We start from the raw sequence: 16,178 nt of genomic DNA, 5'->3' as shown, positions 1-16,178 counted from the left end.
CTGTACACTGTTGGAGAAAAAGGATCAGGCTTCTCTATTGAGAGAGAGAAATGTGTAGAGGGTGTTCTGGCTCAGCTTGGGGATATTGCCCATTCCAGGGCCTCATCACCAATAGTATGTGAGTTCCCCTGTCAAATTGAGGACAGCAGAAGTAAGGCCACAGCTTCTTTGACCAGTCTGTTAGATTGTATTAGAAAACTCTCAAGTGAGGAATTTAAGAGAAATGCCACTCAAGCAGTGAGTGAGTTCCTAGTTAAAAAGTCCACCAGTAGCTTAACTAGTGCAAAGCCTGCTTATTCTGTAGCATCCAGGTCTTGTTCCATTCAAAACCAGTACACATGGTCAAAGGATATTTGTGCGGATTCTGCTGCCTTTGGCATCATTGAAACATTTGTGGAAGACCTGCAGAGCTCGGCGCAACCTGCAGAAGTAGAGGAGAGAGAACCTGACCTCCAGGAAAATGCACAAAAGCTACAGAGCAGGATCTGGTCTGCTACCACTAGTTTATATAACAATATTAAGAAGACATTAAAGGACTTCATCATTCACCAGCGGAGGTCAGACATGCTGAGCAGAATGTCTAGTCATATACCCACAGAGGACTCTGGACATCTTGGGACTAAGGAGTACCTTGGTTTGGCAAGCCAGGACTTGAGGCAAGCTAGTAAGAGTGTGCCTCACTTGCACAGTTTGAACCTTGAAGTGGCTCTACACAGGGGTGTCAGCGAGAGTTCAAAACTTCTCTGGACTGAAACAGACGAGGCTCTACTGACCAATAGTACCAAAGAGGTCATTTCAACAATCTTGACCTCATGCGAGGATCAGGCATCAAATGCACCTTGCTTCTCCACAGTAGGAAAGAAAATATCTGATATGTCCCTTGAGGTCAACATGTTGGTAGGTGGTGTTCTGTCTCAGCTGAAGGACATCTCCTTGTCAAGGTCCCCAACACCATGTGAAGACATGTTTGAACGTCTCCAAGGTTCTCCTGAGCGAACCTCTCCAGTAAGTCTAGATTGCAGCACGGCTGCCTCCAAAGGCATTGCATCTTCCCACAGTCTTTCAACAAAGAGCCTCCAAAAACTCTCTAGTCATGAGTTCCAAACCAAAGCTGAGAAAGGAGTGAGTGAGGTCCTCTCTAGATCATTTAACATTGTGGAGGAAGGCACAACAGATAAGTACCTCCAGTCTGTATCTACATCCACCACATCTACTGATATTATACAAACCATGGTGAAAGACCAGCAGGAGCTCACCCAGACCACCCAATCATCTGACATGGTATCTGGAACCTCCCTGCTCACCACTGGACAGGTTTCTGAGAAAAGAATCTGGTCTGTTGCTCGTAACATCTACTACAGTCTGCAAAGTAAGATTACGGAGTTTCTCAGAAAAGATCTTCAAAGATCAGACACAACACTTGGTTCAATCCAAATCTTTACATATCAAAGCAGTCCTGCATCACAAAGAGCAAGTCTCGGCCATCTTGAGGTCAACCAGAGCAGTGTTACACCTGGTGTAAACGATGCCTGTGTGGACATTCCGCACAAATTACTACCTAAAACCACTGAGCTCTCAGGATCCATGCTGGAGGATATTGACACGATCCGTTGTAGGAGTGCTGACAGCCAAAATACAAGAAATACCTCTTCTTCACGCTCTTCCATCTCTCTAACACCTACTTCAAAATTAAGGCAGTCGAAATGGCACTTTGCTTTACCCGGGACTCCCATCCCCACTGAGTTTCCTGCTCAGATTGACTTTCCCATTGTTAGAAACACAATCATTGAGGACTTCTTTCACACAGAGGACTTACTTCCTGTAACCTTTGTGGACAAAGTCAGGCAAGCTGCTGGGGTGGTAGTGGACATTATGGTGGAAAGTGTTGAGAACACACAGGAAAATGGACAGGGTGCTTCACATCTTGACGACCTCCGATCTGCTGTTAGGAAATTGAGAAAAATAATTTCCACTTGGACCATCCACATTTTCAGTCATGAATTGGTGGATAAAGTGATAGCCCTTCAGGACAGCCACAGCACTCCACAGGTCTTAACATTGGAAGCAGCCAAAAGTGCTTCAGACTCCATTCTTTCAAGGCTGAAATGGGGAAAGGAACAATGTGCCATATCCAAGGAGCTCTCCTCTCAGCTTCTCCAGATATTTGCTGAAGAGACAGTGAAGTGCTTCCTGAGACAGTGGTCAGATGAGTATGAAAACATAAACTTTGATGTTTCAGTCCAGAACGATCCAAAGACTTCTACTTGCATGGTCATTCTTCAAATGATCACCAAAGCCACTGCTAAATGTTATTTTGAGTCCGCTACCAGCGTGGCCACCAGTGACATTGTAGAAGGCGTGTTTGATTTGGAAAGGGATACCATCAGCAGTACTGGAGAGCAGGTCCTCACCTTCAATACAAAGGTATAGTACACATACATCTTTCATGAATAACACTGCTGTTGACCTTTTATGAGATATATGATTCTTTGTGTCATGGCATTGCACTGCTTCTTTGCAATTGATATGCTGTACTTTAAGATATCGAAAAATGTTCAGTTTGTTTTAATGTGCCTTTTCCCACCAACCAGGGTTCCAAGAAAGTTAGTAAGAACCTCTGTCCTCAAGAGTCTCTGGAGTACCAGCCTCAGAACATTTCCCCTACTGTGTACTTTACAGGTAAGCCCTGCTGCTGTTTAGGCTGCTGCTCAGTCAAGACTGAGACATTATCCCTTTACCATTCCACTAATTCATTTGGAAAGACGTTGTACTCCTCTGAGTTGTTACCTATGACATACTGTACTGTGGGCTGGGTGGTAGCCTAGTGGGTTAAGAGGTTGGGCCAGTAACCGATAGGTTGCTGGTTCAGAATCCCTGAGTGACAGATTTTGCCTCGTGAAATGTGCTCTTGAGCAAGGCACTTCATCCTAATTGCTCCTTGTAAGTCTCTCTGGATAAGAGTGTCTGATAAATGAGTAAAAATGTAAAATGATGGCATGCTGGATGGTCTTTCGTTGCAGAGACGATGACAACATCTCATGGCTCCTTTTCTCCAGAGGGAATTTATGATATCGCATCGTCCTTCCCACTTGAAGAGAAGAGTCGCAAACCCTCCCTTTTCACCAGATTGTCTAGATCCATCACGAAAGGCTTTCTCAGCCCATTCAAATCTTCAAGAAAAACCAAATTATTTAAATAAATTCCTCATTATAACAACGAGAGCATTCATTAGTTCAGATGAGAATCTAATCGTATTGGTCACATACGCCGAAAACAACTGTGAGATGCTTTATTACGAGCCCATTCCCAACAATGCAGAGTTAAAAAGTAAGAATATATTTTCTAAATAGTAACACAATAACAAGGCTATATACAAGGAGTACCAGTACCGAGTCAATGTGCATGGGTGCGAGGTAGTTGAGGTAATACAGTATGTACATGTAGGTAAGGGTAAAAGTGACTAGGCAATCAGGATAGATAATAAACACAGTAGCAGCAGCTAGTGTGAAAGTCGGTCAGTGTCACAGTGAATGTGTGGGTAGAGTGTAGTGAGTGTGCATCGAGCCAATTCAAGAGAGTCAGTGGAAAACAATTAGAAAAATACATCAATAACAAAGGGGGTCAATGCAAATAGTGCAGGTGGCCATTTAATTAACGTTCATCAGTCTGATGACTTGGGGGTAGAAGCTGTTCAGCAGTCTAATGGCTTGGGGGTAGAAGCTGTTCAGCAGTCTAATGACTTGGGGGTAGAAGCTGTTCAGCAGTCTAATGACTTGGGGGTAGAAGCTGTTCAGCAGTCTTATGGCTTGGGGGTAGAAGCTGTTCAGCAGTCTAATGGCTTGGGGGTAGAAGCTGTTCAGCAGTCTAATGGCTTGGGGGTAGAAGCTGTTCAGCAGTGTTCTTGGGGGTAGAAGCTGTTCAGCAGTCTAATCTTGGGGGTAGAAGCTGTTCAGCAGTCTAATGGCTTGGGGGTAGAAGCTGTTCAGCAGTCTAATGACTTGGGGGTAGAAGCTGTTCAGCAGTCTAATGACTTGGGGGTAGAAGCTGTTCAGCAGTCTAATGACTTGGGGGTAGAAGCTGTTCAGCAGTCTAATGACTTGGGGGTAGAAGCTGTTCAGCAGTCTAATGACTTGGGGGTAGAAGCTGTTCAGCAGTCTAATGACTTGGGGGTAGAAGCTGTTCAGCAGTCTAATGACTTTGGGGTAGAAGCTGTTCAGCAGTCTAATGACTTGGGGGTAGAAGCTGTTCAGCAGTCTAATGGCTTGGGGGTAGAAGCTGTTCAGCAGTCTAATGACTTGGGGGTGGAAGCTGTTCAGCAGTCTAATGGCTTGAGGGTAGAAGCTGTTCAGCAGTCTAATGGCTTGGGGGTAGAAGCTGTTAAGGAGCCTTTTGTCCCAGACTTGGTGCTCTCGTATCGCTTGCCGTGTGGTAGCAGAGTGAACAGTCTATGACTTGGGTGGTTGGAGCCTTTTGACAATCATTTACATATCACTTATTTTATTTTTATTTGATTTGATGTCATATTGTAAACGTATGTATCTGTTTTGCTGAAAATATGATTTTGAAAACAATGAATGTCTACAAGTGCTTCATAAAACAGTTATATTTATTTTTGTATTTTCAAAACACAGCAAATAGCCAATCAAGTATCAACATAAGTGAAATGAAAGACAGATTTAATTTTCAGTGAATAATTGTCTTGTCCAGTGAGCAACTCAATGACAGCGATTCAAATGACATCATTAGATCACCTCCAAGAAGCATCTTCAACGTTCACCTGACAACCCATTGGATAAGACACATACACTAACCAAGTGTTTCTTACCTGTCAAGAAGGTTGAGATCAGAAGCTTCTTCAATACCCCAGAAATGGAAAGGCTTTGAGACAAAGACAATCAACTGTCCAGATAATGCACATACACTAACCCGGATGTTCTACTTGCCCCACTGAGTTACAGCAAAGTTATCATTTATGCATGGGTCCACGATCCACTCATAGCTCTCACAGCTATCTGACAGTTCTCAGAATACTAAGGAAGAAGTGTGTGATATTGGATTTGGTATCCTTCCCACTCCCAAGTGATTGGGAGTCCCATAGGATGCCGCATAATTGGCCCAGCGTCGTCCGGGTTTGGCCATCATTGTAAATAAGAATTAGTCCTTAACTGACTTGTCTAGTGAAATAAAGGTTAAATAAAAATAAACTATTTAAGCTGTCTGCTATGTTGCTGTGTAAATCCACACACTGCAGGGGAATGATGACACATGCTGTGCTAACACATCGTTACAGTAGTTGTCAGTTTTGTAACGTAAATAAAGAGTTTGTCAAATACTCTATGTGAAATACAGTATGTATTATTTTGACACTGCACAGACTCATATGCAATAATGATCCACATCTTAATAAAAGATAAGGCAGCAGTGTTCATACTTTACATTGATTTCAACCACTATAGTCTTCATCAGCAAGTGAGGCAGGATAAAAACTAGTGGTTGGAGCCTCAATTAGACCCATGTCAAACACTTACACAAAGGAACGACATTCAGTACAATCACATACAGCACAACCACATAGTCACATTCAGTCAACTGAATGATTCTAGAATAATTATAATTCCATTCACATTTGGCTACTACAAATAGCCAGTGAAATATGATACGTTTTTGTTACTTGAGAATAGGAATGACTGAGAATCCACTGCCTGCTGTTGTAAACTTTCTGCACACAAATCAAACCCAGTACTGACTATATCTATAAGCCTCATCCAAAGGAACGAAATTCTAAGTCGTCCGCATTGTTTCAGGCATCATCCGTTCCAAAGTCTCATCTTGTTCACTGTAAAAAAAAAAATAAGAGTTCCTTTGTGGACAATTCCAGGTTGTCCCTCCTTGTTTCAGTATGTTTAATCTGCCTAATGACCAGGATCCTGGTGTCTACCCAATGTGCTGAGCACTCCTCCTGGACAGAGTCCGCGCTACATTCAGCTGCTGCAACCATGGTCTCTGTGTGAAGGCACTGTTAGAGAGTCAATCAACCAGAACAAGGTTAGGAGACCAAATCTGTGTCCTAGCATTGTGAAATACTGTATATGTAATGGCCTCAATACATTAATGAAGCGCCCTTACATTCTATCCTCTCCCCATACTGAAACAACTTGTTAGGGTGAACCAATAAGACTGACACTATATACCTTCTAAGCATGATAGTTGGCTCATGATTTGTTTCAGGACTTGTTAGGGTAAACCTATAACAGCTTCTAACCCCAAGTCATAAGACAGCTGAACAATTAATCAAATGGCCACCGGACAAGTTCAACTGTTTTATTATTTGTTACTTTAGTTTATTAGGTAAATATTCTCTTCAACTCTTCTTGAACTGCACTGTTTGTTAAGGGCTTGTAAGTAAAGTATTTCACGGAAATATCTACACTTGTATTCAGCGCATGTGACAAATAAAGTTTGAGTTGATTTGATTTGACTATGTACCTTCTAAGAATGATGGTTGGCTCATGATTTGTTTGTACTGAAATCTATTCAGGGAGGATAAGGGTATATCATAGGCAGTGATGTAGTGGTAAAACCATTGACTGGTAAATGCTGATTGCCGTTCAGGATTAAAGAAGTAACGCTCCCTCTACTTTCAATGCATCTTCCACAAAAGGTGGGTAAATGCTTGAACAAAATAAAATAAAAAGTGTGTAAACAGCTTTTACATGTCCCCCCCCCCCCCACCACCACTGATTATAGGAGGCTTCTTCTGACAGTATTCACACCTTTCATAAGAAACCTCCAGAGAAATATTCATATTCACCGTAGCTGTCATTTAAACTTGGACTAACCTGGCCAAGGCCAAACAGTATATGGCGTTTTCTCTGGGTGTGCGGTCGCAGTGGAGAGAAAAGGCCTCCAGTGAGGTGGTGAGGATCTGGGCGGAGTTTGGCGAGGCAAACACAGGTCTGAGATTGGTGTCTCTGGAAATGGGCGGGAGCGGGACTCTGCTCCTCCATTGGTTGCTGTTCTGATCCCCACTCTCATCCTCCTCACATCCCTTCCCTCCACATCCCCTCTTCTTCTCTCTTTCATCACTCGTGGCCACAGGGTGTTGCTTCGGTAGTTGAAGAGGTTTATCCTGGGATGCCAGGGCGCGGAGCGGGCAGGTTACATGAGATGGGCAGTTGATGGGGGTCAAACTTTGAGAGGCTGTGGACATCACCCTGATACCCGCCTTGGCCTCACTCCTCCTGGGCTTGGAGGACATCTTGGGGAGGGTGAAGCCGTCCACCAGGACCGTGTCGCCCACCCTGGTCCTGAACGGAGCCCTGTTGAGGCCCATGCAGTGCCTGGATGCTGCCCTCCTCTGCCCCAGCCTCACCCAGCCCTTTATCTGGAGGTATGTCCGCATGGGCAGGGCCATACCTGGGAGGACCACCACAGAGCACAGCCTGGTGGCCAGGTGACTCACACACTCCCTGTGGCCGTACTGAAGGGCGATCCTCAGGGGGTCGCGACCCTGGGGATCCCGACAGGCAAGGGTCAGAACGCTGCTGGCGATAAAGAGTTTGAGGATGGTGAGCTGGCCGCGCTCGATGGAGGCGACAGCGGGACACTTGGCGACGTCGGGGTGGGCCGTCTGGTGGCACCACTCACGGTAAGGGTGAACCCCCACCGGCTCAATGACACGCACCCCCCTCTCCAGCAGCCAGCCGGCCAGGTCCAGGTGGCCCAGAGAAGCAGCGATGTAGAGTGCCACCCGGAGCTGGAACCTGGAATAATACAGAATCAATGTATTTATAACACGTTTCAAGTTTTTTTTGTCAAGTTCACAAGATACAGTGGGTTATAAAACAGTACAGTAAAATGCTTACTTGCAAGCTCTTTCCCACAATGCAGTATTAAATATCAGGGTAAGAGAAAAAACGTATGAAGGAAAAAAACACGAGAATATAAGCTATATACAGGGTCAGTACTATCATTGTAAGCTATATACAGGGTCAGTACTATTATTGTAAGCTATATACAGGGTCAGTACTATCATTGTAAGCTATATACAGGGTCAGTACTATCATTGTAAGCTATATACAGGGTCAGTACTATCATTGTAAGCTATATACAGGGTCAGTACTATCATTGTAAGCTATATACAGGGTCAGTACTATCATTGTAAGCTATATACAGGGTCAGTACTATCATTGTAAGCTATATACAGGGTCAGTACTATCATTGTAAGCTATATACAGGGTCAGTACTATCATTGTAAGCTATATACAGGGTCAGTACTATCATTGTAAGCTATATACAGGGTCAGTACTATCATTGTAAGCTATATACAGGGTCAGTACCATTATTGTAAGCTATATACAGGGTCAGTACTATCATTGTAAGCTATATACAGGGTCAGTACCATCATTGTAAGCTATATACAGGGTCAGTACCATCATTGTAAGCTATATACAGGGTCAGTACTATCATTGTAAGCTATATACAGGGTCAGTACCATCATTGAAAGCTATATACAGGGTCAGTACTATCATTGTAAGCTATATACAGGGTCAGTATCATAAGCTATATACTGGGTCAGTACTATCATTGTAATCTATATACAGGGTCAGTACTATCATTGTAAGCTATATACAGGGTCAGTACCATTATCTATATTCAGTACTATCATTGTAAGATATATACAGGGTCAGTACTATCATTGTAAGCTATATACAGGGTCAGTACTATCATTGTAAGCTATATACAGGGTCAGTACCATTATTGTAAGCTATATACAGGGTCAGTACTATCATTGTAAGCTATATACAGGGTCAGTACCATCATTGTAAGCTATATACAGGGTCAGTACCATCATTGTAAGCTATATACAGGGTCAGTACTATCATTGTAAGCTATATACAGGGTCAGTACTATCATTGTAAGCTATATACAGGGTCAGTACCATCATTGTAAGCTATATACAGGGTCAGTACCATCATTGTAAGCTATATACAGGGTCAGTACTATCATTGTAAGCTATATACAGGGTCAGTACTATCATTGTAAGCTATATACAGGGTCAGTACCATCATTGTAAGCTATATACAGGGTCAGTACTATCATTGTAAGCTATATACAGGGTCAGTACCATCATTGAAAGCTATATACAGGGTCAGTACTATCATTGTAAGCTATATACAGGGTCAGTACCATCATTGTAAGCTATATACTGGGTCAGTACTATCATTGTAATCTATATACAGGGTCAGTACTATCATTGTAAGCTATATACAGGGTCAGTACAATTATTGTAAGCTATATACAGGGTCAGTACTATCATTGTAAGATATATACAGGGTCAGTACTATCATTGTAAGCTATATACAGGGTCAGTACTATCATTGTAAGCTATATACAGGGTCAGTACCATTATTGTAAGCTATATACAGGGTCAGTACTATCATTGTAAGCTATATACAGGGTCAGTACCATCATTGTAAGCTATATACAGGGTCAGTACCATCATTGTAAGCTATATACAGGGTCAGTACTATCATTGTAAGCTATATACAGGGTCAGTACTATCATTGTAAGCTATATACAGGGTCAGTACCATCATTGTAAGCTATATACAGGGTCAGTACTATCATTGTAAGCTATATACAGGGTCAGTACTATCATTGTAAGCTATATACAGGGTCAGTACCATCATTGAAAGCTATATACAGGGTCAGTACTATCATTGTAAGCTATATACAGGGTCAGTACCATCATTGAAAGCTAAATAAAGGTTCAGTACCATCACTGTTGATAGTAAGTCTATCATACAGTTCAGTGTGTAGATGTGTATTCTGACATCACAGGTCTCTCCCGAGACAGGTGTCGTTGGACGGTCAGTCTGTGTCACAGGAAGCAGCCTCTGAGGAACTCCGCCCACCCATCCCAGGTGTCCAACCGTAGAGTAGCCCCTGGGAGACAGAGACACATGCAGGTTGTCCTCCTGGTTGCCATGAACCAAGAATGTGTTCCATACAGTCCATTTGTCTCTGTGTTACATCCATAAGGTGTTGAGCCAGAGGACCATTGATCTACTGCACAAGGAAGGCCATACCCAGGTCAATGGCGTAGTCGTGCAGCCGGTTGCAGTCGTAGAGTTGCAGGCCGGTGGGAGAGCTCAGTCTGAAGGAGCTGACGGGAAGCCCACACTGCTGGGACACCAGGGTCATGAGCCTGGCCACAGACGTACTCAGGAGAAACACAGTGCCCAAGACTGAGAGGGTCTCCCCCGTCACAGCACTGAACACACGCACCACCGGCTCCCGCTGAAGTATAAGACCATGGACATACAGTAAATTCACTTGTTTTACATAAATACCTATGTTGTGTTTATACACCGAGTAAACAAAACATTATGAACACCTGTTCTTTCCATGACAAAGACTGACCAGGTGAATCCAGGTGAAAGCTATGATTCCTTAATGATGTCACTTGTTAAATCCACTTCCGTGTAGATGAAGGGGAGTGGACAGGTTAAAGAATTGATGGCAAAAGGCAAAATATTTAAGTGCCTTTGAACGGGGTAGTAGGTGCCAGGTGTACCGGTTTGTGTCAAGAACTGTAATGCTGCTGGGGATTTTCACACTCAACAGTTTCCTGTGTGTATCATGAATGGTCCACCACCCAAAGAACATCCAGCCAACTTGGCACAACTGTTGGAAGCATTGGAGTCAACATGGGCCAGCATCCCTGGGGAACGCTTTCAAACACCTTGTAGAGTCCATGCCCCAACGAATTGAGGCTGTTCTGATGGCAAAAGGCGGGGTGCAACTCAATATTAGGAAGGTGTTTCTAATGTTTGGTACACTCAGTATATATAAGTTAGGAATCATATAATTACAGGGGTAAGATGAAGTGGCTCCTTTGCACTGATCTTAGGTCTGGTTTGTGTTTTTACTGCTAATGGTAAAGGTTAGGATTTGGTGAGAGTAAACTGATCCTAGATCTGTGCCCAAGGGCAATTTCTATCCAGAGACAAATCAAAGGTCCATGCTATTTAAATTTATAATATACCACCATCTCGTGGCTCAAACTTGTAACAACATTTTCTAATTCATGTGCTGTGCTGAGTTTTGTTCTATCACATTGAACACTAATCTGGGTGCAGATTAAATTGAACACTAATCTGGGTGCAGATTAAATTGAACACTAATCTGGGTGAAAATTAAATTGAAGACTAATCTGGGTGCAGATTAAATTGTTAACAGAAATATTATGAATATGTATTTCAATGAACCCAAAGGGCCTCTTCTTCCTTACTAACTGTACTCCTTACTATACGGCCTGCTGGCTCTACTGTCTCTGCTGTACTCTACTGTACTCTACTGTACTCTGCTGTACTCTGCTGTACTCTACTGTACTCTACTGTACTCTGTCTGCTGTGCTCTACTGTACTCTGCTGTACTCTGCTGCTGTACTCTGCTGTGCTCTACTGTACTCTGCTGTACTCTCTACTGTACTCTGCTGTGCTCTACTGTACTCTACTGTACTCTACTCTGTACTCTCTGCTGTACTCTGCTGTGCTCTACTGTACTCTACTGTACTCTGCTGTGCTCTACTGTACTCTACTGTACTCTGCTGTACTCTGCTGTGCTCTACTGTACTATACACCACTGGGTATACAGACTCTTCAGATACTGTTAGCGAACACCAGACTGAGGTCGAGGCGATTACATGGGGAAAAGGTTTATGACTGTAAGGGTGTTTGGTACAAAGGCAACACTACATCGGGCCACATTTCAGCTCTATCCCAGGTCAACCATACAATACTATAGATTTCCACTCTAGTCAACCAGCAAGAAGGAGAGACAGACAGAAGGTCTGGCTTTGACTATGTCAATGATGGGATGTGTAAGTAAGGAGTAAGGAACACAAATAAACATTATTCTGATGGTTAAATTTGTACTTAGATACATAACCACTCTCCTCTGTTAGCAAATCTTCCACAGAACTTTGTGGAACAGAGTGAGTTCTGTCCCTGTCTGGCTCTGGAAATGTACCCAGGGACCTCTGTACAACAACACTTCACACTCACGAAGCAGTGTTCTTACTAATCAATCACTCTACCATAACCATGGTCTCGGTATAAAGCAGTGTCCTTACTAACCAATCACTCTACCATAACCATGGTCTTGGTTGAGCAAGGGCAATATTACTTTAAGTCTCAAGCAGGGTGACCTCAACATTCTATATATCGCCATACTATATACCACCACACTATACAGTGGGGCAAAAAAGTATTTAGTCAGTCACCAATTGTGCAAGTTCTCCCACTTAAAAAGATGAGAGAGGCCTGTAATTTTCATCATAGGTACACTTCAACTATGACAGACAAAATGAGAAGAAAAAAAAAATCCAGAAAAATCACATTGTAGGATTTTTAATGAATTTATTTGCAAATTATGGTGGAAAATAAGTATTTGGTAACCTACAAACAAGCAACATTTCTGGCTCTCACAGACCTGTAACTTCTTCTTTAAGAGGCTCCTCTGTCCTCCACTCGTTACCTGTATTAATGGCACCTGTTTGAATGAACTAAATCACCTAATCATACCTAATCATACTATATAATCATACTATATAACCATACTATATAACCATACTATATAACCATACTGTATAATCATACTATATAACCATACTATATATTACCACACTCTATATCACCATAATATATATAATCATACTATATAATCATACTATATAACCATACTGTATAATCATACTATATAACCATACTATATATTACCACACTCTATATCACCATAATATATATAATCATACTATATAACCATACTATTTAACCATACTATATAACCATACTATATATTACCACACTAAATCTGAAACACTTTATGTTAATGATAGTATGAAGCTGTTTCAAGCAATAGCCAGCTCACTTTGATATGCATTTTCAAGCACGGGTAGAAACAGCTAGGTGTTTGGCTGGTACCTTCAGCAGGCAGCAGATGGCACTGCTAGGGGTGATGCCAACGTCTGTCAGGACCCAGCTGTCCCGAAGGATGGCACCAGCATAGCTCAGCTCCAGGAAGTACCTCACCTGCTTGTCATCTGACAGTTGCACGTGGAAGTAATCCTGCCAGAGGAAGAAGATTGGAAACACATGGAGCCGTAATGGAGGGTGTCCCACACAGACACCCATTATGGAGGGTGTTCCACCCAGGCAGATGTCAATGTTTACCATACAATAATTGTAAAAGTGTCCAAATGTGTACAATTAAGAAATAAGGCCCAAGGAGGTGTGGTATATGGCCAATATACCACGGTCAAGGGCTGTTCTTAGGCACAACGCAACGTGGAGGTATATTGGCCATATACCACAAACCCCCAAGGTGAATTCTTTTTTTTTCTTCTCCAATTTAGTGGTATCCAATTGGTAGTTACAGTCTTGTCCCATTGCTACAACTCCCATATGGACTTGGGAGAGGCGAGAGCCAAGAGCCGTGCGTCCTCCGAAACACAACCCAGCCAAGCCACACTGCTTCATGACACCATGCCCGCTTAACCTGGAAGCCAGCCGTGTCGACCGTGTCAGCGTGCACTGCTGCGTGCACTGCACCTGGCCCGCCACAGGAGTCACTAGTGCGTGATGGGACAATGTTGACAAAGCACTGCTGGCGTGGCTGTCTCCTACTGTAAGTACTATCGCCCTATCACATGTCTCCTACTGTAAGTACTATCGCCCCATCACATGTCTCCTACTGTAAGTACCATCGCCCCATCACATGTCTCCTACTGTAAGTACTATCGCCCCATCACATGTCTCCTACTGTAAGTACTATCACCCCATCACATAACCATGTCTCCTATTGTAAGTACTAGTCACATACTTTACTTGACACCAGCCAAATGAACAAATTGCTTCTTAGAATCATCTTCCTTTCCCATGGAGCTGTTGGCCGAGGTTGGAGTAGCCAGGAGGAAGGCATGGCCAGCCGTTGAGAAATGCTTGTTTTTGGTTATCATGGATTTATCTGTGGTGACTGTGTTACCTAGCCTCAATGCAGTGGGCAGCTGGGAGGGATGCAAACAGGCTCACATGAAACCCTTCATGAAGACAAGTAGCCTAGTGGTTAGAGTGTTGGACTGGTAACCGAAAGGTTGCAAGTTCAAATCCCTGAACTGACAAGGTACAAATCTGTCATTCTGCTCCTGAACAGGCAGTTAACCCACTGTTCCTAGGCCTTTAATGAAAATAAGAATTTGTTTTTAACTGACTTGCCTTGTAAAATACAAATTTGAAGCAGAGCTTAATTTGTAAATTGGGAGGTGCCAGAGGGGGGGCTCTGTGGTACCAGAACTCATGAGAAAAAAGATCACCTATTATAATAGAGCATTGAACGCATATCATCACATTTGGGTAGAGCAGTAGAGTAGAGCCATTTACAGTAGGTGAACACATGGGGAACATTTTTAGTAGCCTAGGGTCCGGGAAAGTGTTGGCCTTTTTAAAACCGCATTTCGTGCAATTCTACATCCTTTTACATGACTGGAGACTTTGGCATTATCTTTTTTTAATCCGCACAAATGATCGAAATGGCAGGCTACTTTGACACTGACAAACTTAGTATCTGAGATCAATAAAAACGACCTTGTCTTGAATCCATCAATAGCCTATAGGCCTAGGTTTGTAGAGAAACATATGAGGAGGAAATTAGTCCTAAAAATGCTTTCCAGTTTCACTGACTCACCCAATGATGCGCAGCTCACTCGCTGGAGATTGTCGATGCGCTCGTGTCAAAAGCCTATCTCTCCCTCTCTCTGTTTTGTAAAACAATGTTTGGGAGTTGATCAAATATTTTGGTAGTCTACAGCATAGTCTTATCTTTTCAGCAAGAGTCATTGCTTTTCAACCTGTGTTTTCCCTCGATTGTATTTGAAATATTGCAAAAGGCCTGTTTTGTCTGCGTGCTGTTTTTTCACTGACAGATTTGCCTCGCGTTCCCGACTGTAGGCTATTCTTTGTTATTGGGCTACAATCCGCAGCTAGGCTATTTAAAAAAAGGGGCAATTGGTCCTCTGTAGCTAAATTATAGGGCTTCTCATGACGTATTAGGCTATTCTGAATGATTTAATTTATTTCTGAACAGACAGCAGTAATTCCGTAACTTTAGAAAATTCCTCCAGAACCCTTCATGCAGCTATGATTCTATAAGGAAACAAATGATGAAGTGCAACTCGGGAGAGATGAGGGGGCAGGATAATTGACGAAGAGGCAACTCGAATGAACTTTGATCGCTTTTATTATAATTGTTACATAGCAAAAAGTGAAAATTATTTTTCATGGCACGAGAGGTACCGGATTCGGCCAAGTAGGTTCCGGAACAAAACAGTCCAGAACGGAAAGGTGCCGGATCCTGTTCTGGCATGATCCTGCTCAAATTAAGCACTGATTTGAAGTACCTAGGCCTCTACCTGCTGAGTATAAAGATTATTAAACTAGATTCAGTGGGCTTGTCATTCACAGTACTGATGAAAAATCAAGTATATTTGATCTAAATGTGGATATACGAGGACATCTAGTGGTCACCGGATTTTTAAAAAATTCATGCAAGCTATCTTTGCACCAGCATGCGATGCCATATATTTGACGCAGGTATTTATTTTTCAACATGTATTGTCATTGACTGGAACAAAATATAATTGTATGAGCTATGCCTCTGTGTACCGGCGTTGTTGCACCCCTCTACTATCTGGCTTGGTGGGGCGATCTCGTTCTGCATGCCTGCTTCACTGAGATACAATGTGTCGTCATGCATTTGTGCATGCACGCTGTTAACGGTCATACCCGTCTAGCTAGCTAACTTAGCTAGCTCATCAACCAGTATTTTATTCGCTTTTTCTGCACGATTGCACTTATTAAAGCCTTGAAACTCATGGCGACCTCACTGTTATCACGGGTCATCGAGCTAGCCCTTATTTGGCAGCAGGGTTGCATCGGTTTCCACTGGATTTGACAGTTTGTTAGGCTGGCTAGCTAGGTAGCTAATTCGCTAACGCGAACTGTTTATCACGTAGCAGCCTATGCTGACTAGCATCGCTAGCAACTAGCTAACATGGATAAAGTCTAGTCGTGGGTCCACAAAAATCAAACAAATGGTACTGAACTGATGACAAAATCA

The 16,178-nt window shown here is 42.8% G+C and overlaps 1 pseudogene; it reads right to left on the bottom strand.

Annotated features, from left to right (window-relative positions):
• Positions 1 to 5,781: 5,781 nt before the first annotated feature.
• Positions 5,782 to 15,815, bottom strand: LOC139414428 (protein ANKUB1-like; annotated as a pseudogene).
• Positions 15,816 to 16,178: the final 363 nt, after the last annotated feature.

The sequence above is a fragment of the Oncorhynchus clarkii genome, chromosome 1 (genome assembly GCF_045791955.1).
Source record: "Oncorhynchus clarkii lewisi isolate Uvic-CL-2024 chromosome 1, UVic_Ocla_1.0, whole genome shotgun sequence".
NCBI lineage: Eukaryota > Metazoa > Chordata > Actinopteri > Salmoniformes > Salmonidae > Oncorhynchus > Oncorhynchus clarkii.
This window is presented reverse-complemented; position numbering and strand designations above follow the sequence as displayed.